This window comes from Chinchilla lanigera, unplaced genomic scaffold, assembly GCF_000276665.1.
Source record: "Chinchilla lanigera isolate Chin_1 unplaced genomic scaffold, ChiLan1.0 scaffold00011, whole genome shotgun sequence".
Classification (NCBI taxonomy): Eukaryota; Metazoa; Chordata; class Mammalia; order Rodentia; family Chinchillidae; genus Chinchilla; species Chinchilla lanigera.
The window spans coordinates 2222049-2249684 of record NW_004955412.1 but is presented as its reverse complement, the minus strand read 5'-3'; the positions used below and the strand labels follow the sequence as shown (position 1 = coordinate 2249684).

Sequence of the window (27636 nt, the reverse complement as noted above, 5' to 3'; positions counted from 1 at the left end):
TGTAAATGTTAGTGTGTAGAATTATAACCAGATTTTATATTTTTCTTTCAATTAGATGTTTATTTATTGATTTAACTTAAATGGGATCTTACGGTGAGCCATTCATGTAATGTAAAATCAGGATTTATGTAGCAACTCTAGCTTATTTAAATATCTTCATAAATAGCATCCCTATATCTTTACAGCACAAAATTTCTGCTAAAATATGGCAAATATTTGGCAAATCATTTGTATCCAAAAAGAGCTCTTCATTAAAAATTAGGGGGATAAATATCCTTCCAAAATGTACATACATCTAAAAAATATGTCTCAAAAATATATGAACCAGAACATTAAAAAAAGTTACTGATGTCAACTGTCATCAGGAAAACAAACATTTAAACTGTAACTTTATACCACTTCAAATCATAATGTTAGAGAGACAGAAACTGCCAAATATCGCTGAGAATGTATTGCACACATTTCGGCTGGGAACATGAATGGTATGCACGTATTGTAGCATAGATACGCAATATTTAGTAACATACACTTACTACAAGATTTAGCTGTTCCTTAAGATATGTAACCAAAAATGCGAACATAAATGTTGCTAACTGTGGCCAATTTGTAACTATACAGGATTAATATTTCAATCCAACCCATAGAAAATGTCAGAAAAGAACATTGATAGGAAATAGCTTTTTTTGGTTCTCTTATTCATCCACAAATTCAAACTACCCTTGAGTGTATCTTGCCTATGAAATTATTCTTGGAAGATGTCAATGTCCTTACTGACTGTAAATACCCAAATTTACTGCTACTGGCAGCCACAAACATCCCAGCAGATCCATTTAACAAGTTTTCCATCTTACTAAAAAGGAACTGGATGCCCATTTCTAACGTTAATCCATGACATTATTTCACTAGAGAATATTCCATGCATCGCAGAGATTCTTACATCTACCTGTAATCTACTTGCGGTAATCCCTCCCATGGAGTCAACACTCATTTAGTTGTCTTAAACTTGCGTCCCTTCGCTTAACACCCTTGACTAGCAAACAGTCAAAACACTGACTTTAGTCTTTCAAACTTGAGTGTATGCTCTAGAGCTATACATCACAAGTAAATACTCTTGGAATTTCAGTGGTAACTCACAGCCTTTCCTGAAGCTAACAATTACATTTCTTTAAAACCATCTATGTTTTGATAGTTCAGATAAGCTCAGTTAAGTCAGAACTCTTTTATTCCTTGACTTCCATTTTCACACATTTATTTTCTAGGTTTATCAAATCAATTAAATCATCTCCATTCTTGCCATGTCCATCTTGTGTTCCCATTTTTCAATCAGTCCCACTTCTCAGCATGAAACTCCTGTTGCATGTTTCTGTAAAGCTCCTTTCACTTTCTTGCTGTTGTTGACACACGTCTGTCCCCTTAGAAGAGAACTTCCCTTGTCCCTTTCAAAGTCCGGGCTTATCTCCTTGTCTACTCACAGCATACCCACGTTCCTTGTGTCTGGGAGTTGCAAAACTTACTCTTTTTCTTCTGTTTTGAAATTTTTGTCTTCAAATGCCCTAATCTCCTTCCATCACATGTTGTTAGGTTCAACGTAGCTTCTCTGGTAATAAATAATAATCAGAAGGAAAACCCACATAGCATTATTGCCCAGATCCCTGTCCATACATATCTGAAAAACAAGGTCATGTTATCTTCACTTTTGCTTCTCATTAAACAATTATTATTCCTGGGTGAAAATATATAACACTGATGTTTTAAATTGTATCAACATTCTTAAAAAAATACAGGATTCAATCCAGAACAAATACTGTAGTAGCATGGTTTTTCTTTTAGTCCTGTGTTTACTTATGTCTAAACTGCATCTGGTTTTGTTTTATAAACTCACAAGAACCTAAAGATCTCCATTTGGTTTAAATTTTGTAGCATTTCACATCCACATTAGAAGATGGGAATATGCCCTGATTGGTCATGAAAACACTTGCTGTGCTGCTCTAATTAGGGTGATTGCTTGAATTTTGTTATGCTTGCCACCTCCTTTTCCGTGGTCTTCTCTAAAATTTCTTGTGTTTATTTTTAAAATCTCTTTCGCTCTGAGAGCTCCAACTTGTTGGCCACTTCTGTGTGTGATTTTTTAATTTTCTCTAGATGATATTTAATCTCCACCTTGTTTTCATATTTGGGTGTTTGCTTGTACCTGTGTGATGTTTAACTTTATTGAATATTAAGTGTCCTACATAATCTCAAAGTGACTGAGGTATGCATAATTTAAGCCTAGCTATAATATTTCAATAATTTAGAATGAGATTGGAATGCTAAAACAAGGAGTTGAACTGAATTGGAGTGTGTCTTTTGTCTACCACCAGCTTCCAATTTCTCTAATGGCTTTTTGCAGCTCGGTGGCGACATGCTGAGGAGTTTTTACTAATGCAAAAGTTCCATCCTCAGCTTTGAGCCATTTCTAGAGGTTTGAAACACAGGGGTGCTTGTTGCATGGCTTTCCTCTTCTCCGGTTATGCAGTGTGTTGCTCATTACCGGGAGATCCTTTTTAAAAGTCTGTTTCTTAGTTTTGCTTTTAGGGAGTCCATGAATGCCTGCTTTCAAGACTGGGATTTCTTTGTTTTGTACGGTCCTTCATCATAGGTAGCCAAATTCTGCCTTGCATCTCTGGTAGACTTTGTGCAGAATTTTCTTATACTTTCTTGAATAATAGAATTTTAGTTTCATTGGTACAGAATTATGCTCTCAAGCTCCCTTTCTTCATCCAACGTGAACAGAGATTGAGGCATTTCACCCAGGATTTCCTTCAGAATAATGAGATATTTTCTGCGCCTTGGGGGCAATGGCATTTCCTGACACTTCTCCAGAGATACACGCATTCGAAAGACGGGTACTGCTGGAGACAGACGCCTGTGCCTTCCCGCATACCAGCGGCGTGTCGCCAGCTCCCTGCCGGCACTGTGAGGCAGTTTCCCTCTAATTCTTTGCCCTACTCTAAAACTTTCTCATAAGTAGCTGGTAGAGGTTTCTCAAAACACTTTTGAGTAAATTTGGCATTTATTTATGTGTATGATTCAGACATGTTATGGTAATATGACACTTCATATCAATGAATAAAATGTTATTTAATGAGTCCTAGGCCATCTATTTTCAAATCTCTTCTCCTAAGAAGTTAATAGTTGTTAGCACACAACCTGTGAATATGTTTGTATAATTTTAAAAGTATAAACTTTTGGGGTTGTTTTTTAGACTGAGTCTCACTGTGTAGTTCAGGCTGGCCTTGAACTCACTCTGTAGTCAAGCCTGGCCTCAGGGAGCTCATAGCGATCCTACTGCCTCAGCCCCACGAGTGCTGGGGTGACAGGTGTGCCCTACCATGGCTGGCCAATTTTAAATGTATTCATTTTTAAAAGGAAAATTATGCCTTTTAAACACTGTTAAATGGGTTTCTTCAGCTTCTGATTTTAATGTTTAATGTCCCTTTAGAAATACTATAATGGAAATACTATGGACAATGTTCAACAAAATTCTCTGACTAGGAAAGTCTTATATTTGAGAGAATCCTGGGTAAAATAAATCCCATGGAATAGTAAGTTATTTATGGGAAGATACTAATCTAATCACATACTTCTCATATATTAATGTGCAGAATGTAACCCAAAATTTTCTTGAAATACTATAGAGATACATAAAATGATTTATAAATACAAGATATGATATATCTTTAAGTTAGGGTAGCATATATAAATATATACAAGATGCAAAATGATATTATAGAAAATATTATCAAAGGATTCAACATAAATTTATAAGTATATACATTTTAGTATTATTTCTTTTTTGATAATAACATAGTTTCAAAGTAGTTCAATGATTTACCCAAAGTGCTAGTTTCAACAAAGAATAAAAGTGCCAAGACCTATTATAATGTACTGATCTTTCTCAAGCAAACAGAGAGACACAGAAAGAAATTCCTGTTAGGATAAAAGGCACTTTTATGAAATAAAGTTATTATAGATAGCTAAGTTAAGTAGAAATTAATAGGCAGTCAGACAAGGCAGGGCCCTCGAGGGAGTCAGTGTAGAAGATCAGAGCTGTATGTATCACAACTATGTCTGGAAATGAATCTGTTCAATATCAGGCCTCAAAGTAAAGATTTAAGGACCAGGCCTACATCCCTCACCAAGAGATGAGCAATAACTTGGGGTGATACCGTATCTGGTAGCGGCTGGTCTGCCGAGTCCAGCTAGACATCAGACATCCAGGTGGGTGACCAGAACATCTGGACCCATCCCTTTCTAAAAAGGCTTTTGTTCTTTCCATGTACCCTTGCTATGTGATTTACTTCACTATTGGATCAATGTTATTTAATATTTTTCATCTTATTGGTTGATTATAACTTGGCCCATATTGTATTCACCTCATAAATTCGTACCCAGCTCATGATTTTGCTGTATAAAACATTCTTAGATAAATGACTTCTGTGGCAAGAGGACATACTTTGGGGACCTCTCCTGCTCCTCAAGTGCAATTTCTCAAAATTTTTTCTGCTGCTAACCTGCATTGCTCCTTGGAATTCATTGTTCAATTTGGGGGGACTCCAGTGTGGGCATCTGACTCTGGCAGGTTGGGAGGTTTGTCTCTTCCACATCATTTGGAGGTCCCACCAAGATAACTGGAAGGGGGTAAGAATTTGCTTTTGCTCCATGGTGCCCCAAAGTATTTTGACTGGACCCTGTGACTCATCTCGGTAATCAAAAATGGGCATCTTCCTCTTTGTGTTGCTAATGGCTTCTCTTTTTTGTTAAAATGATGGTAGATCTAAATTGAGAACATGGGAAGATTATGATGGGACATGTTCTTGTTGCAGGCAGACCCTTGTATTCCTGTTTTATATGTTGCATTTAGACTTACTAGTTGCAGAATGTACTTGTATTTGTTTGTTTGATGGTTTGGCGTTTACAAGATGGTTTGTTGGTTTACTTTAGACAGTGACACTGGGGAAAGGAAGCATTGGAGCTCCCCCTAGTGGACTTTGCTTTTCATGGGAACTTTGTATACTTTTAGGGTAAATTTTAGTTAGAATTCAGCCTACGTAGGGAACAATATTTTAATATGAATATGAGATTCCCATATTCAGCCAAATAAGTGTCTGGCATTGCTGCTGTCCCTACATTTTTTAAGACAGGATTCACTGGGACAGCCTGGATGGATACCCCTCCATGGTCATGGACAGGAACATGGAAACTTCTCTGCCTCAGTTCCCTTTCCTGTCGGGTCCTCTGCTGATGAGGAGGCAGTCTTAGCTCTTGACATTCCCCACTCTTCCCTTCCCAGGCTGAAGCCATAACTCATGGGAAGGTTATCTCACTAACTCAGCGTGTGCATGTGAGGAGAAGACCTCTTTTTGTTTTGTTTTTTTTTGTTTGTTTGTTTTGTTTTTTGTTTGTTTGTTCTTTTTCTGGTACCAGGAATCGAACTCATGACCTTGCACTTGCCAGGCAGGTGCTGTGCCGCTGAGCTAAATCCCCACCCCCCTCTTTTTCTTCGAATCTCTATTCTGATCTTTTCCTATCATATTGTGCTTTTCTTTTAGGGAGACATATTTCTACTAAAGATCAGAGAGAGAGAGAGAGGGAGAGCGATGCTGTATAGGTTTGAGTCCCAATCTGTCTCACTTTTCTGTCCTGTCCAGAAACTAAACACCCTCAGGTAGAGCCCCTAGAAAGTGAGAATTTGTCTATAAAAATACCGAAGACAGAAATCATTTTAGATAAGGAATATGCGTCCCCATCTGTGGGACAGATGAGACTTCAGAATTTTGCTTGTCCAGGAGGGCACACATAAGTGCAAAATCCCTGCCCACTGGGTGGGGGAAACTGGACCTAAAACACAGTGGAAAGAATTAATCTCTGAGTGACACCCCAGGGAGCTATTTCCATAAGAACAACATTTGAGAGGTCAAGGCATGCTCAGTTCGGGGAAGGATTGCTAACCTCCTCTTTTAACCTCTCTTTTTAAACTGCAGGGCCTAATCTCAGTCCTCCTCATATCAGTTGCCCCCTTTTGGAGTGGCTGGGATCGTGTCCCAAGATATGCAGCTACAACTGGCAAGCCCGATGATAGTTGACACTACCCCGGGGAACTGGTGGAGCTGACGGGGTTGAACCGAGAAGGAGCCTGGTGGCTTACTTTTCTCTCCTACTCTCTCACTCCCTTACACTCTCAGAAAGTCCCACCTCCCGCCTCTGTCCCTCCCTCTGTCCTGTTCTCAGTATCTGTGTGTGTAGGGGAGGTAAGAAATTGGCACTTTTGCTGACGCATAAACTGCTCTTGCTGGAAAATGAATGCAAAGTGGTCTGCAACAGACTGGTTTAATGATCCTGGAATTAGATGGGAGATTCCAGCAGCAACTGCTGGTCCTATGCAATCAACCTTCCTTGGTAACCTGTGTTGGGGACCCCTCCTGCCTCTCAGAGCTGTCTCTCAGTAAATCACTCTTGCTCGTAACCTCCATAGTTCCTTGGAATGTATTCTTTGATTTCAAGGGACGTGAATTCAGCCTATCTCACTGGAGAGTTACAGTTCTCCTATGTGAAAATGATCAGAGGAGGCTTTTTAATTTAATTTAATTTTATTGTATTGTATTTATTTTGTTTTCTTTTTAGTTCGGGAGCATTTTTATTGGAAATAAGGGGAATAGCTCCAAGATTTCCAGGACAAACTGGGTGGCCACGTGGCCCCTCAGTTTAGAATTACTTATGGTAAGCAGGGCACAAGAATTGGTATCTCTGTGAAGTGAAAAAAAAATGATTAATTGGAATCCATGCTCTATAGCCTAGTTCCTTTACATAATCCTTACAGTAAAAGGAGATCTTGGAAAGAACTAGTTATTTTCCCTTGCAGTAACCCCAGATACCCTAAGGAGGGGGTGGCTGATTCATACTAAAGGAAGTTTATTATATTTTAAATTTCTCAAAATTCAGGACTGCAGAGGTGATGCCTTTTTTAAGAGGGAGGGCCCTCAGTCTAGGTTCCCTGAGGATCATTCATTTAGGTGTATCATTATAGCTGGTCATCCCACTCTTACCTCAGACCCTTCCTCTAGGTAGCTGCCTCACTCATAAGCTGACCAAGTGAACTCCTTTCTACATTTCCCTGCTCTGAAGAAGAGTTCTTATCTGCCATTAAGAGAGACTGGGTGAAGATGACCAGCTGCTTCATGCTGAGAGGGGCGTCAGGGAAGAGGCGGTGAGCGACTTTCTCCAGAGAGCAGGTCTAAGGGGGCTTGAGTAGAAGTCCTGCTGATCCTCTCTGGAGGATGGATCTAATGGACTCCAGTGAGGAGAGTCCAACACAGCCATTGCTGGCCCTACTTGACGACCATTTGGAGCCTGACACTCCCTCTGCCAGAAGGAACAAATTTTATGAAAAGACTAAGAATGTGTGGCCCGAAGGCAAGAACCAGAATGAAAAGACAGCTTGAGGGAGGAGGGAAGTTAGACACTAGAATTAAGAACTGGAAAGGGGATTGTAAGGAGCCTATGTGTGGGGATTATCTGTAAGTCGGATGGTATTTTTCTCATTGTGATATTTAGTTAAAAAACAGGATCTGAGAAAACAAGTGTACAGAGATTGGTCTCATAATTTTAGAGGAAAGTAAATTTTCATTAGTTGAATTAGGTTTTCAACGTTTCAGAATGAATTAGAGCTACCCATGGTTAAAGCTAAAAATTCTATGTAATATAAACAATGATTTCCTAATTTGATGGTTACATTTTTCTACATGCAGTTTTCTTTTGAACTAGAATATATTTGAGATCAATATGTCCTAAGTGATATATAATTAAAACTAACGTCATGGGTGTTCTCTTATTCCTCTTGAATATTTCTAGGTGTCTGGTGAACTCAAACTTAAAAATGAAAGAGCGATTAAACGTATTTTATCAGTTATTTACAACATGTGTAGGTTTTGTTTATGATATTTTCCTTAGAAGGTTACAATGGCAATATAAAAGGTGTTTCATATTAACGTGGCTGCAAATTGGGTGAAACATACAGGTTTCAAGTACCAGCTGCTAAGAATTTTGCTGCTGGCCACAAAATATCACTCCTTGATTTCCTAATGATCTGTTGTTCTTTGCTGCTCGTTCTATAATTCTGCAGGGAAAAAAATCTATAAAATGCAAACTTTAGATATCCATGAGTTTCACGTTAAATTTTATAAAGTGAAAGAAAACATCTTTAATGCATGACTAAAAGAATCTGGGACTGCACACACACAAATTAGATCCTTTCCTAAACCTGTTCCTGTCTTTTATGAAACATTATTTAGGGACTTATTCTCTTAAACTTCTAGTAAAGTGAAAGGTGTGTTTGTTGAGACTTTTGGGAAGGGTGCACGTTGCTCTCACTGATGAAAAGGAAATGATCTTTGGATTTAAATAAATTTTGTCAATATTCCTGCTCTGCTCCTTACCAGCTTTTATTTACTTCTGTTTAGCCTTAGAAAAGCAACATTTTGTAAGCCTCAGTGTATTGCATCTGTTACAAGGAAACTTGATTAGTTAGTTAATTTAATAAGAAACAAAAATGCTCACTTGTTCTGTCACTCAAATGAACTACTTTTTCCTTTATTTGGTCCTTTTCCTCTTTAAAGTTTCCCCTAACTCATCCTATGATACTGCCCTATGACTTTAAGTTACAAAATACATTTTATGTGTCTAATGTTACTTTGTTCACATACTTTAGCAATATTTGCATGGATACTATTATCCTATTTGCTTATTTAAGATACTATAGACAAACGGTTTGAAAACTACATCACAGAATTAACCCTCAAATTACAACAATCTGTGGCTGAGGGATCTCAAGTAAGCTATTGGGAGGAAAAAAGAAAAAAGACATATCAGTAGTATAATATTCTTTTATAAGATTCCCTAATTAAACAAATACTCAGAACCTGCTGTACTGAGAGCACTATAAAATCATCCTTTATTCTAAGGTCTACCAAGGTTCCAATTACAAGGTTGCAGGTTGATAGATACTCTACTAAAGAAGGATTAATTTCTGTCTACTCCCATGCATGATTTATTTAAAAATAGTTTACGTCATATTTATATTATTTGTGCCGACAGATAAAAATACAGTCCAAAGTTTCCTAAACATCCATGTTCTGTGATCAGGTAAGGACTACACTCCCAGCTCTGGACACAGAGAACTGTTGGGGGCCAGAAAAACACCGCCCTTTTGCACGGGGAGGGTACAAGGAAGCAGGTCAGAGAGAGAACAAGGGAGTGCACCAACTTCAGCCTCCTTTCGTTTTATGCATGTGTTGTTTTTGTTTTGTTTTGTTTTGTTTTTAAAGGAGATTTAAAAACACAACTTTCTGGGCTGGGAATTTATCTCAGTGGCACAGTGCCTGTCTGGCAAAGCTGAGGTCATGAGTTTGATTCCCAGTACCGGAAAAAAAAAAAAAAAACAGAAAAAAAGAAACAAAGAAGAAAAAGATAACTTACAATTCTTACTTAAATAAGTTACTTCTTAGTAACTATCATTGGCTATTAAACACTTGTTTTTTCAGATGAATAAATGTTCACTGACTATAGGTTAAACATTATTTTCCATCCTGTGTGTTTTGTGACAAGTCATTTAAATGTAGCCATTATAGTGTATTTTCAGTAATACAGACCTGGTGATATTTTTCAGCAGTAAAATGCTTGCCTAACATGAGGAAAATCCTGGGCTCAATCTGCAGTAAAGAAGAAAAGCATTAATCAAGTAGATATTTGAACAGTCTGTATCAGCATATGTGAGAATATGTTGAAGTATTGTAAGACATTGAGAAGCAATAGATGTATACAATTAAGAGAAAAAATGAATAAGAATAGTTCAAGCAAACAATAACAAAAAAGCAGTACAGAAATCTGTTGGTGGTTTTTTTTGGGGGGGGCGGGTACCAGGAATCAAACTCACTAGCTCAAGCTTGCCAGGCAGGTGCTGTGCCACTGAGCTATATCCCTAGCCCAAGAAATCTAAAACGAGTATGTGCTGTTTTTGTTTGAACTCAGGTTTTTATCTTACTAAATAATTACAAATTTTCCTTTGCAACTTGAGTAAGAAGTAAGTTAAGGGGTAAGTGGTTTTTCAGGTTCTCTTCAATTCTTGAGTAACTACTGTGCTGTCAAAAACAAGAAAGGAAAAAAAAAGAAATTGAAGAGGAGAGGAGGGGTGGGAAGGGGAGGGGAGAAAGAAGAGGAGAGAAAGAAGAGGAGAGAAGAGAGAAGAGAAGAGAAAAAAAGAGAGAAGAAAAAAAGGAAGATGGAGGAAAGAAGGAAGAAAGGAGGGAGGAGCAAGGGAGCGAAGGAAGGGAAAGAAAAGAAAAGAGAAAGAAAGAAATGGCAAGCTGTAATGCATTGCATAGAGGATTTCCCACATCGGAGAATTCTATGTTTAAAACCCAGTATTTTTCTTTTATAGGTGCCATGGAAATTCTTTTAAAAGTTTTAATTTCAGGGACTGGCCATTTAGCTCAGCGGCATAGCGCCTGCTTGGCAAATGCGAAGTCATGAGTTCGATACCCAGTACCGGAAAAAAAAAACAAAAAGTTTTGATTTCAAGAGTCCCTGTTGGTAGACTTAAGCTAGCGAAAACAATGAATTTATCATAGACTTAAAATTAAAGATGAGTTGAAATGTGTAACGTGGTTACTGTAAAGCCTCGCACAAACAGTGTCCTCTGAAGGAAACGCGGTAAACCAATCAGCAAGCGGCTCGCATGCAACAGTTCAGAAGAGCCCCGTGTGCAGCGCGGCCGCTCAGGATCCCCTTCGATCGCTCCCTCGTCTCCTCCTTCCCGTCCCCATACCCTCCCTTTGTGCGCACACACGCTCTGCAAAGCATATCAGAGAGACATTGTCATTATTATTTAAAGGTGAATGAATGTGGGAGTCATAATTTGTCTTAATAGGTATTTTTTATCATCAATAGTGTCCGATTCCTGTACGTAGAGCTGTGTAAACGTGCAGCGCTGTAAGTGCTATTTTCTGGCTTGAGGTTCTCACAGGCTACAGTGCTTTATTTCCTTTTGGCAAGAGTTTCCTTCCTGTGGGGCCTGTGGTGATTATGTACCTAGCTGAGCAATAAATCTGGAGTGGTCAATGAGCTTAAAAATACAGCGGTATAAGCAAAGCAGGGCGTGTGCAGAGAGAACATGTAAGGCCTCTGAAACTTTTTTGAAGCAACAGCAAACACTTGAAACATCTGTCCTCATCTTTAAGGAGATAAAAAGATAAATATTTCAGAAGAAGTGTGTGATCTAAATCATCAGAAAAAGAAAAGACATTTGAGAAACAAAGGTTATTTCGATCTGTATAAGATTTTATCTTATTTGAAATCAGAGAACATACTTACATTGCAAATAGGCCAAAGTTAGAAATAATTTACAGATAACCACATTTTTGCCACATCCAGGGCAATAGTACTTATATATAAACACCCAAGTCAGAAATTTACATCTGATGGATAAATTAAGAAATGAAAATATCCTAATTCAAATAAGTGTGTCATTGCCAGCTGGAATCAATCAATAAATATAGGGAAACATTATGGAAGAAATATCAGATAATGACTCACAGAACTAAATCCTCTAACTTGTTACGTTATCTTTACAAAGCAATTTGATTATATATATTTCATAATACAAGAGCTTTTTTAAGAAGAAATAAAAATTTTGCCACATTCCTGATAAAGCATTGTTCTTTCAGCTCATAATCAGAAATACCTCAGGGTTGGGTAATTTTTTGGTTTTCTTTGGAACCGGGAATCAAACTCAGGATCTTGCACTGAGCAAGCAGGCACAGTGTCCCTGAGCTATATCTCTGGCCCTCGGGGTCAGGTATTGAATCAATATTATTTCACTATTTTCACTGTGCATAAATAGAAAAGCTTGTAAACTATCTTTCTCTGTAACACAACTTGGGGGGGGTGCCACCACTGTTAATACCCTTAGTGATATTTTTATAGTAATATGAGAAATGTCCTAATCCTTTAACACTAAATGATATAAAATATTTAATTAAATGTGGAAGGTTACAGTGTAAAGTCAGGCTATGGAAAATATCCATACGTTTCTGCAATGTCTTCCACTTCTCTGAGTCCTCCTTTGTAAGTTCTCCAGGCAGTTAATTCCAGTCTCGTCTTCAAAGGTGCTACCTTATTTGTTACTATATAGAAATTTGTTGAGTAAATTATTTTTTCTTTAGGCATTGTCCTTGTAAAACAGAATCTTTGGCATTCTTTCTCCTAAAGGTGAACACAGTTTTCTTTGTTTTCATGGTAAAAGCCTAAGGAAGTAGTAAGCAGGTACCCCTATTTTTAAACCCTTGTTTTCCTCCTTCCTTGTGCAGCTCTTTAATGAAAAACTCAAATTTATTCCCATGTTCTCTGCGGTAATATTCATTGCAAACCTCATTACGGATGTGAGTTCCCTCCTTTAATTAAGAACTAAGAGGTTTCATTTCCTAAAACAAAAGCATGTGGCAGATTTTATTGATCAGGTCTGTGTCGCCAGCTGAACACATTAGCAGAGCTTATTGATTACTTTTGCGGTAACGAGCTTGGGTTCCTTGTCCGGTGAAGTCCGCATGCCTAGGGAGCATTTTCTTGGAGCTTGCTAATGCAGAAGTCCATATTCGCTATGACATACAGTGCAGTATGTTTTTAAAGCTTTATTGCCAGTGAATCATTCCTTAGAAATATAACAGCAGTCATTTAAAAGGTTATTTTGCTGTCATTGTCTTTTTAAAAATTCCTTCTGAATGCTAATGATGCACTTATGAATAGATATTAAAGCCAAAACAAGGGTAGCATTAAAGAAATATAACCACATATGGCCACAGTGCTTGTAATAAGTTCTCAAGTAATCATCATCATTATCTTGTGATGACCAACCTGGGCGGCTTAACTCGTTCGGCTTCGTCAGTAGTCACGCTCTTCATCGGTGTTTGAGTAAGAGCTGATGAAAATATCTTTGAGGACTCATGACCCACACAAAACTGGTGCACAGAGTAATATTTAAATGTGTCAGAGTTCTTGAGAAAAATGTAGGCAACTTCTTCATTAGGAGAAATTCAATTTAGATGAATATTACTAAAGTGTATCCTGCCGGAAGACTTCTCTTAGCGTCTGTGATTCAGTGTGCTGTTTATAGCTCCTCTTGGTGGAACATTCTGGTGGAAAGGTGGAAGCAGTAAACTGACTTTGTTCCCTTGGATGAGATAATATAAGGTGATGCATGAGTATCTAGGTTTATTACAGACCTGTATGTGTTCACACAAAAGATTCTGCATACTCTTAAAAAGCATTGTCAAGACTACATTGAGAAAACCATTCACATCTTAACATCTTAAAGAGGCTATTTTCATTATAGATAAATTCAAAATAACCCTGAGGGGAAAAATTCTAGATACTATATGGAAGAGTGTGCTCCATCTAGAAATAATAGGCATTGATTCAATGATATAGTCAGTAGGATCCCAAAGAGATGTTATTTGAAGCCTGAGATTTTAATGTCTGTATTAGAGTTTGAGGAAAATTTATCATTCTATTTTCAAACAAATTTATTGTAGTGTGTTCAATTACTATAATACAAGGTCCTCTGAACCCACTATTGGACAAAACAATAATTCCATGTTTTTCCTGTGTTATTTCTGCATCACCTCATTGCACGGAAAATTTTATTTCTGAACTTGTGGACTAATCCATTCTCCTGCTTTTATCACCCCACCAAAGTGCTATTCCTAATGAAAAGTTGACTCATGTTGCTTCCCTTTGCTGTAGACCCTACAGCAAGTGTTTTCCTAAGAGAACAAAATGTAAACCTAGTGAAGATGCAAATACAGTGGACAAAGAAATATGCTGTACAGATTTCAACCATTAAGGTACAGATAATTGCTCTGTAGAGGGTGATGTGGAATCACCTGTAGGTTTCTGGACTCACAAAATTTCTATATCAGATTTTTACCTAGATTTCTAAAAAGAAAAGTTCTTTTGGAACTTTGTTTACTTGGTTTACTTGGTGTTTTGTACTGGTTAGCATCTCGTGTTAATTAACAAACCACTCAAAATACTTTTTTCCTTAAGGATTTAACATTTGTATTAAGAGGTAGTATAACAAATGGTCCATTTCATGCCAAAGGGCCTGAACTTATCAGCAATGACAAGTGTGGCACGTTATATACTCTATTTTATTTTCTAACAACAAAATCTTTGGCGATGACCAAAGTACTGACAAAAGATCCTAACGCTAAACAGAATTCAAACAAAGTTACTACTTCAATACAACCCTGATTCACTCTGTACAAAAAGGAAAGGCAAAGTTGTGGTAATTCCTGCTATTTATAAAATCATGGCTTTGACTTTTTTTCTACTTTAGTTTATTGGTACATTGTAGTTGTAAAAGAATCCTCATATGCAGCATAGGGAATGTGCACCGGTACAAGATACACTCCGGTGTCTCTCTTTGCCCCAGGCCCCTTCCTCCCTTCAGCTCATCTTCCCCTCCCTATTTACAAAGCTTTGTTTCCATTTTACCTTTTTTATTTGTTTTTTCCTTTTCTCTTCTTTTCTTTTCCCCTTCCACCACCCTAGATCTTATTTTCCTTTTGAGTAATTTCTTCCCATTTCACAATATCTAGTGTACCTTTGGTCCTTGTTTGCTCTTTCAGTTTCTCACACCAGGGAGACGGTGTGTATTCATCTCAGATGCTCATTTTTGGAGTGGGTCCTTAAATGTGGGGGATCTGATTTTTTTCAGTCCTTTATATGTTCTAGATATAAGTCCTTTGTCTGAAAGACAACTGAGTAAATTTTTTTTCCAACTTTATGGGTTGTCTTTTCACTCTATTGGTTATTTCTTTGGTTGTGTGAAAGCTTTTTAATAAGATGAGATCTTATTGATTCTTTGGTATTGATTCTTTGTAGTATTTCCTCTGTGATTGGGCTTTGTTTATGAAATATTTGTGTACACCCTTGTCTTCAAGAGTTCTGCCTGTTCTCTCTTGCAGCAGAGTTAGTGTTTCTGCTTTAATAATGAGGTCTCTGATTTTGATTTTAGTTTAAAACTAGGCCCAGTCTATCACCATAGTTTTAATTTGATGTAAATTATTGTTGAGAAAAATAAGAATGAGTAATATTAAATATCGTCATTTCTCAGCAAAAGATAACATTTCTTTAGAATATTGAAAAGTGTTTTACCATTGGTCATATAGCAATATACAAATAGTTGGCTCAGGGAAGGGTAACACATAATTTGAAAGATTTTAGAATAAGAGATAGGAGGGAAATATCAATAAACTGTCATTTAACTAAGAAGAAATCTTAGGAATTTAATAAATATACTGCAGTCGCTGAAGGAAATCATGCAGTCTGAGATAAGATATGCCTGTCAACATGTAGGGATACAGCAAGTGTGCTGGACTTGTACTTTTCAAGGATGTACAGAATAATGTATACATTCCTCACAAAATTTCCGCACAAAATTTCCACACCTGTACAGCCTTGCCCCACTCTATGGCATCTGTAATCACACACACAAGTCAGTACAATAACAGGATAGCAATATTTTTCTTTCCCAAACATACTTGTCTTTATTCCGGGTTTATGAGTGCTTTTGTGCTGTTTTCTTGAAATCTCCACTGTCCCATCTTGTCCAAATGTCTTCCCTGGTTAAATCGCCACAGTTCTAGAAGGCATCCTTGACCTATGGAATAATAAACAGGCCACGTATATGCGATTATCCTCGCTAGTCTTTTGTACCGCACCAATTAGATTTGACATTATAAATTGCACACAATGTTGTGGTTTGCATCTAGATGGCCCCCAAGCTTCACGTACTCACTGTGGGGCTTTGGGGAGACACCCGGATCATGGGAGTGTGGTACTGATCAGTGCCTTAGTTCCTTGCCGAAGTATAGCTAAGGAGACGCTGGGAGGTAAAGCCCGAAGGGAGGAGCGTCGCCGAGGGTAGCACCTGGAGTAAATGTCTGCCTGCCTGCGCCTTGATGCTTCCTCGCCTTATGTGGTAGAAGTACTTGTTTTCCGCCAGGACCCTCTGCCACTCTTGTGCAGCTTAGAGCGCATGGAGCAGGAAGTGAAACTTTCACAAAGTGTGAGCCAAGTTAGGTCTTTCCCTCTTTCCTCTGTGGGGGCCGTGTACGGAGTCTTAGCAGTGAGGAAGTAACCAAGGCACACACAGCGTGTGGTGTGTCATCTTCTTAGGACGAGTATCCTGCTAACACAGGTCTTGCCCGTTTATTTACCTCTGCCCTTCCTAAGCATCTAGAAAAATACCCTGCAGGTAATACTTTGAACTGAATAAAATTGAAATAATAATTTAGAATCGTCTATTACTTTAAGGCTGCAAGGCGGTTTCGCTCTCATGCAATATCAAACAGGTTAGTGCGAGGGTTTTTTCATCTCACGTATCCCACAGTACGTGAAGTACTACTTTCTAACATGTAAAGTTCGGGCGTAGACATTGCATGCAATCTCTTCAGCTCTTTTAAAACAGATTTTACTTCTGAATTCTTTCCTGTTGTTATCAGAAATTGCACAACTACTTCTTGAATTCATCTTATTCTTTTTTTATGAAAAAATAAAAGTCAGAATCAAACAATAAAAGAATAGCAGTAGTTATTCCACTCTGTATTACTATCTTTACATTGTCAGTGGGAATGTAAACTAGTACTACTTCTACGGAAATCGGATTCCTCAAAAAGTAAAAATAGAAATTCTATTATACCTCTTCTAGGTATCTTTGCAAAAGAGTTAAAATTATTATATTACAGGGATACATGTATACCCTTGTTAATAGAAGCACAATTTATAATAGCTAAATTTTGAAAATGATATATATGTCCATCACAAGATAAATGAACAAGGAAAAAAGGGTTATTCACATACAATGGAGTACTACACTACCATAAAGAAATTTAAATTTGAGGCATTTGTAGATAAGTAGGTAAGTGGATGCATCTTGAAAATATATTACTAAGTGAAATAAGTCATACACACAAGTTTAAACATCAAATGATTTCCCTTATATGAGTACACCAGCTTATTCATTTTTAAAAATCTGCATTTATTTTAGCCCAATTGAATGAGGCACTTGCATACTATTAATGGACTAATTTTAAGAGATAAGGAATAAGAAACATTTCTAATGTAGTAATTAAAAAACTCATTACCAATATTTTATCTTTCTATAGCTATTTACACTAAATTTCTGAAGAATGGGTTCTACCAATTCACTCCTCTGGAAAAAATAAATTATAGTATAATATCATAAAATCATCTTTGTCTATCAATTAAAAGAATATAATAATATACCTTCTATCAACTATTTGTTTTACTTTTATACCATCTTATTATTGCAGCCATTAGTTGATTCTTCCATATCTTTCCCTGCTTATGTGAATTTTATTTAACTTGGCATATAAATCAATACTTTACATCAGAATGTATATACACATCTGCAAGTTCTCATGGAAGACGTGATGGCATTCCTCTTAAGTCATGTACACTCATTATCTCAGCAGTACTCCCTATGCAATATGTCTCTTCAACCTGCAGCAGACAGCAAAGCATTCACACTGCTTAAGAGCATAACTGTCTGTACCAAAATCACAAAGCGGAGCTAGGCTCACACGTTCACCACTTAACATTGTCTAACAGGTGCACTGTAGAAAACATGGGGATAAGAGACTGAGAGAATCATATGCACAATTCAGTTCATATTAAGGATTATTGTTCAAAATCCTGAACAGTATTTCTTAGCACAATCAAGGTCATCAGGATAGGAGAAGTGCAAAAAATTGGAATGGATTAGAGAAAGCTAGAGCAATAGAATGATTTTTATAGAATGTGATACATTGGGTGAGATCCTGGTGCAGGAAAAGAGCATTAGAAAAAAAATAAAACATGTAAATTCTTAATATAGTGTCACACTAGTGCACCAATTATTGTGACAAACGTAGAGTGGTGATGTAGGGAGCTCGCAGCAGGGAAAGGTGGCTGAGGGCTGTGTCCCGCGTACCCATGACTATCATAAAATGAAACGCTTATTTAAAAGTGAGAATTTTGAAATTAGAAATTAAAAAATCAGAATAAGAAAAACCAGAGCGAAACAAATAAAACTGTGGACCAATTAATGAAAATGCCAGATTGATAAATGGTTACAATTTTGTTAGTGACTTGTTGGAAGGGTTGGAAAAGCTGATATACTGATAGTGATGGTTTTTCAAAGAGACAGGATGTACATGAAATGTAAGAAGACCACATGGTGTCTGGGCAGATTTCGGCAAAAATGTCCAGGCGACCCTCTCCAATAGAAATGCAGTAAGATGTGTTTAGTTTTCCTAATAGCAATGTGCACTCGCATGTGAGATGCACTGTCCCGTAGGGTGACACGCCTGGTACTTGGCAGCCTGCTTAAGGGATCTGTCACATAGACAGACACTGTGAGTCCGAGCAGCCTTCGCTGTTTGGTTTTCAAGTCCCTGGCATGGAAAGTGATACAGCATGGCCTGAGATCTCAGGCTACAAAAATACCCTTAAATAGCAAAATAGTTCAGAAGCTCAGAGGTTATATTTCAGAAATTACACGGGTTCAGTTCTGAAGATAGGCCTATATTTGGAACAGGCAAGGCTTGGGTAATACAGGCCCTGCTTAGATAACTCTTTATTCTATAATAATGAATCCAATTTTGTGTGTATTAAATCAAGGAAAATCAAATGACATGGCATATATAGTTGACTGTAAGGGATATAGAATCAAGATATTCATGTAAAGGAACAATTACAAAGCAACATGACTACTGATTTAATAAAGGAAAATGGAACTGCTCCATGAACTCAAAAGAAAGAAACTATTACATTTGAGAGGTAAGATCAATACAAATACTATTTTTAAACTTCTGGCACTCTTCTTTTAGCACCACCTTATTCTTTAAAATACAAGCTTTTCTTCATGATCTAAATGAGAGTTTCCACGCAGCACTCAGGCATCCAAATAGTTGCTTCTGAGTAGACACCTGAGGAGAGATGGAACCATTAACCTGTTTGCTTCGCATTATTTTTTCCAGTTGGAACAAATGAGAGTGATTTATATCTCTCACTGAAATGAGTTTTGGGCACAGCTATTGTGGGTGTTGTGAGATCATATTAAGCTATATGGAGGAAGCCTTGTAAAAACTGAAGCAAACAGGAAGAAAGAAGTGTCAGGGCATTCGAAATCTTGATTCCACCCCACAGAGTGACGCTCAACGCTCATCTTCTTTGCTTCCTTTTCAGAATTAAGCTATTACAAGTTATCTTTATGCAAGTGACTATTAAGTCTTTCCTAAAAGAAGTAAGTTGAAGATTTCACAGGTAAATTAGCATCTGACGGATGTTTTAAGGCAAATTATTAATATGTATTAAATATATTCTGTTTCTGATATATAACCTATTATGGGGCTCCTCAGATATGTAGAACATGGGTTGCACTCTCCGAGAGCTGAACTAGAGTGCAAATGAACATGTGAACAGACCAGAGCACAGAAAGCAATATTCAGCATCCTTGCCCAGTAGAGAAACACAAGTCAAAGTAACACTAGCTTCTATTTAGACCCCAGTAAGAGAGGCTATCATGGAGGAATGAAGAAAGAAATGCTAGGGAGATTGTGGAGAAAAAGTAACCTTTCTACATTACTAGTGGGAATGTGAACTAGTACAACCAATATGGAAATCAGTACAGAGGATTCCTCAAACACTGAAAAACAGAAATTCCATTTGACCCAGCCATGCCTTGTCTAAGTATCTTCCTGAAGAAGTGAAATCATCACATTATAGAGATAATGTATAACTATGCTTATTAAAGCAACACAATTCCCAATAGTTAAGTAATAGAAATGGCTTGTGTGTCCATCAAAAGATGCATGGATTAAGAAAACATGGTATATTCGTACAATGGAGTAATACTAAGCCATGGAGCAAGAGAATGTGACTCATTTTTAGGGAAATGGATGGATTTAAGAACACAGTGCTAACGGAAATAACACAGTCACAGATGGTTAAATATTACTGGTCTCCCTTGTGAGAAACTCAAAATATAAATAACTCAAAGAGGAAATATAACAGACACATTAAGAAACAGGGAGGCAGACTGTGTGGACAGAAAGGGGATCTGCGCAAAAAAGCAGATGAAGGAGTGAGGTAGCAAGGAGGAGAAAAATGTACAGGATGCTACATGTGTGTATCAGTCCCCCAAGTGGGAACTAACTATGTCGTGTAACAAACACACTATTAAAACTAAATTCAAAATATAAAGAACCGTGGCAAACATGATGAGGTAGAAGTCTTATTCTTCTGACAAAAACGAAGAGAATTCTAGGCATAAAGAATTCAAAATGCTCTCTACTTGGCTGAAAAATTGTAATAGTTGAAGTATTGGAAGCAGCTGAGATCACTCAAAGAGAAAAATCAAAATAAACACCATGGGGTCTAGGGGAACATGAGTATTAAAGGATTTTAAAGGATGAATTTTAGAAATGTAAATTACAAGACATAAATAAATTTTTAAAAGGGTAAATATATGGTCAATACTTTCTAAGATATTTAATTGTGAGAATAAATTTTTTCAAATGATATATTTGAAAGAATTAAGTTTGAAACTTGGAAGTATTATATTCCTAAAATCTGGCTCTAATCCTAAGCCTTTAGAATTAAAAAGATTACATAAGACTTTTGGAGCTCAGTTGCTTAGATTTTTCCTCCCCATCTACTCTGATAAAGCCCAACTGTCCAACAAGTGGTTACTAAATTTGTTTCTTTCCTCAGAGCATCATTTTTGAATTGAAACAGCTCAATATTCAGTTTACCTTTCTGAACACCAAGTTCTTTTATTCCTGAGATAAAACATTTATTCGGAGATTTTCCACGACCAGAGTTTTCACGTGAAGGATTAGCCTCTACTTAGTAAATCTCCACATGATTCTTTCCAGTTTTGGCGGCTGTGGTCTGACTCAGGATTGGGCCCCTGCTCCGCAGCTCAGAGGACGCCGGCACTGGAGAGGGTCCTCAGTGCTTCCCTTCCTGGACTCCCAGGAGCTGGGCTCCGGAGAACGTCCTGCGCCTCCGAGTTAGCGCGCTATTCCCTCTGCGCTGACTCATCACATACGACTTCATGTTTCCGTCCTGAGGTACTTGCTGTGATCTCTGATGGATTTGCCGCATTACTTGGGGGTCTTCTGAGTGACGCAGGTGCACAGTGACAAGATTCTCCGCATGTAGGTAACGCCGCCTTCTCACTCTTTTCACTTGAATCTGAGATTTAAGATGTCTCCAATGTGTTGCCCATCCTCTTATGTACAAATATATTTCTGATGGTACTGAATATTTAGAGGTAAATACTTGCAACTTTTCAAATTTTTACTAAGGATTATTGAGAACTTCAGTCATCCTTGAACAGAATTTCAACTGTAAAAATTTTGGTACCTTAGAATGAATGAATCCAAATATTACCAGTATTCAAGGGTCAGCGTTTTTTGATGAATGTGAAAAGCTTTTGAAAATACATTCAAACTCTAGGCTTATATTTATCAATAATTTCCCATAAAACATAAAAGCAGAGCGTATTTCCTCTTTCTGCACAAGTGCAAAATAGCCTCCTTCCGGTACAGCTGTTCTCACGGTGCCCGCTCCTTCCCGCCCCTCCCGTGCTGTGCTCCTGCTTCCGCAAACGTTCTTTCTCCTCCGCCCTCACCTTCCTCTGTCACCCGGAAATACTCTGCTTTTTCTTTTTCAGGAACACCGGAATTACTTTCTTTTTTATTTTAAAGATAAAAAAAACTAACAAAACAACAACAATAAGGGCAAAATCAATGCAACACAAAAACAACAAAAATGATACATGACCTCAAAACAAAATGATAGGAGTTGGTAATGGCTGCTACATTACGTACTGTTATCGTCAACCAAGTTGCTCAGTCCACCAGACGTAGGAATGTAGGAGTGATCAAACAATCAAAGATAGTAACAAGTAATAAGAAAAACATTGGAAATGATGCAGAGCTTCACCATACAAGACGGGAAGAGTTCAACAATGGTTCTGATTACCAGATACAGGCATGCAAAATTGGTCAAGAAAAAAGAAAATTCTAAACATTGACTGCTTCTTTCAATAAACCACAGATATCAATAATATACCTATACTAGCTATCTTTGTATACACATATAAATTTTGTTTTTCATTTTAAAGAGAAAATAGACAAAAAACAGAAGAACAAAACAAATACATAAACAAAGTGTCTAACTTAGAGAATTGGGCCAGACTCATTAGTCCCATTATTTGGAAATTTGATTAAAACATATTTGCAAAGTCCAGGTAAGGATTTTCTAAATACTCTTGAATAAAAAAAAAAAAAATAGGAATGATTTAATAAACTACAGTACAAGTTTTCCTTATCTCTCTGAATTAGAGATGTCATTTTAAGACCTCATGTTGCTAAAACTCAGATAAAGCAGGATTGATTATTTAAATTACTTCAAATGTATGCACTAATATTTATCCATTAATAGGTAAGACAGGAGTAAAAAATAGGACAAGAACAAAAATGGCACATATCACTCTGCATTTTTTATTAAAATTGGTTAAAATTCATGTGGATAAATAGAGAAAAAAATAAACTCTTACTTCTTTCAGAGTTTACCAAAGCATCACTTCTGGGAACACTTCAGTCTCAAGGAAAGGGACAGATGGTATTGACATAGGGGAAAGAAATTCCCAACCTGAAAGATACATAGGACAAATTCGTGTTCTCTAAAATTGAAGAATGGATCTTAGGAACAATGGAAGTTAAGAGCAGAGTATATTTACTGGGGTAAAGTATATTGTCCGAGAGGCAGAAGGGGACCTGAGTGGGTTGCCAAGCAACCTGCCTTTTCTAGGGATTTTTATAGAGGTGAGGCAGGTCCAAGGTGGGAAGCAAGGAAACTCATTGGTGGGCATGAGGCAGGACAAAACTATGATCAACCAATAAGATTATAAATACAATTCCTCAGGTAAAATAGGTTCTATCAATATCAAATGTGGAAGCAAGTCACTCAAGCGGGCATGAAATACAGAGCAGGATTTTTGTCCTGTAGGGGCTTGGGTAAGTGACTCCTCCTGGCTTTTTCAAGGTGATGGCTACCTATGTAGAATATCGATCCCTGATGTTCATCCCTAGGGAGGTGCATGGTGCATTTGTTTAATCCTCTGTCTTGAGGTCTGGTGCAAAGTTGAAGTGCTTGTCTCCCCCACACTTGAAAGGTACCTTGTTTTCCATACTGGCTCCTTGGAAGGCCGAGCCCTGTCTGGCTGCCTATAATATTTTTGTCTAGCTGAGCTGCCTACAACAATATCAAAACTCCTGAGTTCTCTGTTACTGTTCTTCTTGAGTGTTCCTGATGAGCCCCTCGGTGGAGAGTATATTCAACTCAGTAGTGCTTTTCTTTATTATCCAAAACCATGTAATCCAACAGGAATCTAGAGCTTGCACTAAAATTAGGTCTGATTTCCCTAAGCCCTCTCTGTCCTGGCTGCCAGCATGATATTGTTAATAGAGAAAAGAATCAACCACCCTGGTATTTTTACTACAGACAAGAAAGAGTTCAGATGTGCCGGGGCATTGAGGTTATAATCTTATCTAAGTAAAGCAAGAGCCTCTCCTCCTTGTCCATATCACCATAAAAGTAGTAGTGTGGAAGAGATGCTCCTTTGCTGAGAAAAGATGCATTTAATGATCAAACTGTCTTACTGGGGCGTTTAGGCCTGGAACCAGTGAAGAAAATAGCATTAGACTATTACCTCAGCAGTGGCTTTTGCCATACAATATTGACAAACTTCAATTAGGTAGAACACTGAAAACAAGAAATACTTATTTCAAGGGCCTTATCAGTATGGCTGTAATTAACTGATTAGTGACACGAAAAAAATAACATTGAAAAAGCCACAGAGAGCATCAGTGCTTGTCAATAGCTAAATGAAATCATTCTGCCAGGAGTGGGCCGAGAGCCATGTTTTATGCTTTTTGAGCTTTTGGCATGCAATGCAGCCTATATATCAGAGATTATAAACGACTCTGTGTGTGTGTGTGTGTGTGTGTGTGTGTGTGTGTGTGTGTGTGTGCACTTTGTCTCTTGTGTGTGTGTGTCCAGTGTTCGATGGCAGTTGTACTGTCCTCCCAGAAGCCTCTCAGAAGCTTCATGCCTACCTGGTTTGTTGGTGACCCAGCTACTATTGTGGGCATCTGTAAGAGTCACCCAGAGAGCACAAGCAGCAGCAGCAATTGCATTCTACCATTTGTATCTCGAGAGATGTTTGTCTTTAATCTGCAGCAGTCCTGGAGTTTAAGTTTGGTCACTGATGGAGTGGCCATGCCTCCTTACAGTGTATGAATTTGATTCAGTCTAGAGTTTTTCTCAAACTATGTATGTTTTCCAAGTAGGAGACATTAAATTTGGAATGTCTATTGGGCTCTAGATATGTAGTATTTAAAGTATTTCCTAGGGACACACTAGCTGATGTGTCTTTTCCACAAATAATCCTGAAAAGCTCAAATTTATTAAGAACACTTTTTAGTTTGGTAGGTTAAAAGTTTCCAATTAGCTTTTTCTTTAGCTAGGAAATCTATGTTTACATATTGTGCATAGGCACTTTATCTTCCAGTCAGGTCCGTAGTTTTATGTCTTTGAAAGTCATGGCCCAAACTGCCTTTATAAGTATCTATACCAATAATCTGGGTTAAAAATTTCCCTACTTTGTGGAGTGAAAAGTCAAAAATCACTGTGTATACTAAGTTAATTATGTAAATTTGCAATTCAAAAATATAGCTTCAAAAAAGAAAGAAAAGAATGTATTGTCATAAGTAAGGCTGTATCACAGGAAAATTCTTTATAAAAGTAGAGATATATATTTCATTTCACTGATATGTTACTGAGAATCACAGAAGTATGTGGAGCAGGCATTTAAGTAAGCAACTAATATAGGTCAGTATTTAAAATAAGATTTGTTAACAAAATAAATGAAAATAGTGTAATGGTTCACTCATTGTATGAACTTGAGAAGTTTAGAAGTTTAGCTAAGTGACTCAGCAGAGGACCAGGGTGCTCACTTTGTAAACATCCTGAGCCTGTGCAAGTGGAGGGCAGGGAGATGATGTGAGGCTACACTCACCCTAGGAGCTGGTAGCCTGCTCACAATATAAAGCAGAATCCGAGGCTTGATTCTCTCCTTTTTGCTTTTGCCATCTTCTGCCACCTTGAACTGTTGCCCCTCACCATGTGCCACTCTGCCTTGGAGCCAGCTGATTGTGGCCTGAAACCTCCACAAACTGTGAGCTAAAAAAACCCTCCCTTCCTGAATTTTGGGCATTGAGTATTTTGTCTCAGCAGCAAGAGAGAAGTAGCTAAGACAAATGGTAATCAGAGAAACTATGTATACAGTTATAGTGAATAGAATCCAAAGCTAAAAGAAAGACATCTGAGGCATTTTTCCAGTTAGGATATTATAGTACTTCATGCAAATTAATAAATTTAATTTTAAATTGATATTTTGTTAGTAAATAATGTTCAAATTTTACTTCATAGAACTATACAGAAAGGTAAAATTGTCTCAATATTTTTATATAGCTCCATTAGTATCAACACCACACATAATTTCTCAAAAAAAATTTTCATCAAGCAATATATTCACTGAACCTTTATTTTGTGTAAAAGTATTCTTATTCTTCAAGCAAGGAAGACCAGAAGTCTTACACATTGCTTTAAAACTTAATTTGCAATACATGAAGCTTTTTTACTCACTGTATTGAATTTTATTGCTTCCAACTCAATATCAGAACCAGTCCAGATAGACAAAATGAATACCATCATCAATTGAGATATTCTAGAATTTTTTCTTGAGGTCACCTTCTACACGAAACCTATTGGTATTCCATGAATGTATATAGTGCTGTGCATTCAATATAAAAGACATGCAAAAGGGACAGAATCCTCAGAGGAAGAGGGTGATCGGCACACATATTCATCACTGAAATAGCAAGCGACAGAAAGCAGAGCTGCAGACGTGCTGTGTAACCCTGGACAGCTGTAACTCCACGTGAGTCCTGGGAGGAATGCCGTCCACACAGCCATCTGCTCCCAAACACTCCCGACATCCTAGCATCCATTTACCACTGTCACAAGTCAATTAAGGACATTTGCCTTAAACACGGCATACAAAAATAGAAGACAAAGTAACATTGAACTGTCAACACTTTGCTTTGATGGCTAATCCAAGGAATAGGAATGAAATTTTAAGAGGTGTGGTACGGTGGGAGGAAGATGTAAATTTGCATTTTTAAAAGCATGTGAACTACCTAAACATCTCAGGGTGATTCTCTGTCAAAAATAATTCAGATATGGAGATTCTATCAGAGAAACCACAGGGTCAGTGTTCATTATTCACAGCTGAATTAAATCAGGAATATTTGTGTATGTCAGATTTGCTTCAACACTGGCCAGTGAAATTATTCTGAGGTTTTGTAGAGCTACTTTTGTGATTTGAATAAATCTGAGCTCAGATGTATGGTTTGCTATTTTTACCTGGGTTTTGCAATAATCTTGCAATATGCTAGTTCTTTATTGGACTGCTATATCTACATTCACATAAATATGTGCTAGAAAGATTTATTACAAAAATTAGACAACTTCATCAGTGTGTTAATTATAACAGTATACGCAAAGTGATGAAATGGAAGTAATCGGTACTTCAGAGCAATTAAGTTTTCATACCTTACACTTGAACACTCCTGTCATGGGACATGGATATTCCTGCCGACAGTGAACGGTAACTGCACTGTGACCTGTGAAAACACAAATAGTAAGTTCTCTTAAAATTTATCATAGTCCATTTGTTATTCAAATGACCTTAGTCATGGTAGTTGCTGAAAAATTAGTAAATTATGTTTTGGGGAAAATTATACACAATAATAACATCTTAAGAGTTTATAAGCAAGGTTTAGTATGTTGAAAATTTAATATATTGTCAATTTTCTATGAGACAAGATTCAGTGCATTGAATTTAATGCAGATTCTTATAGTTTCGATGGTAAAACACTTATGCTAAAATGCTGGGGATTTAAAATTGAAAACAATTCATCTTGCTTTTCCCTCTTACTGAAAATCTAGAAACTTTTGTAACTTTAATTCCTCTTGTCACTGTTGTTGCTCTTGCTGCTCAGTTTTCGTGCACTCACCATGACATTGTCATTTTAATCTGGGGGAACAAATGGTCAACAAGAAGGACAAAAACTGTGATAGTTCAAATGCAGTGTTTCCTTTGCCCTGGGGTAGCAAGTCTCCCTTCCGTAGAGTCTTACAGAAGAGTCAGGATCTAAGAATAAAAAGACATATTTAATGATTGATTCTGGATTAAGACACCTACCATAGGTAGAATCTTTCAGAGAATGAGACCAAAAATAGCACAAATAATTTGAGAAAGACGACATTATATTTCAGGATTTTCAATTAAAATTAAAGGGCATGTTTTTCAAAACGCCAGTTCAATAAAATGCAAATCAG

At 37.3% G+C, this 27636-nt stretch overlaps 1 long non-coding RNA gene across 1 annotated transcript; it reads right to left on the bottom strand.

The window, feature by feature from the left end:
- Nucleotides 1–26918, bottom strand: LOC106147868. The gene is made up of 4 exons (XR_001232872.1): nucleotides 26848–26918; nucleotides 15636–15754; nucleotides 9687–9746; nucleotides 1–1597 (listed from the first exon to the last, which is right to left on the bottom strand). It is a non-coding gene; the product is annotated as an uncharacterized LOC106147868 (long non-coding RNA).
- Between the last annotated feature and the right edge of the window lie 718 nt (nucleotides 26919–27636).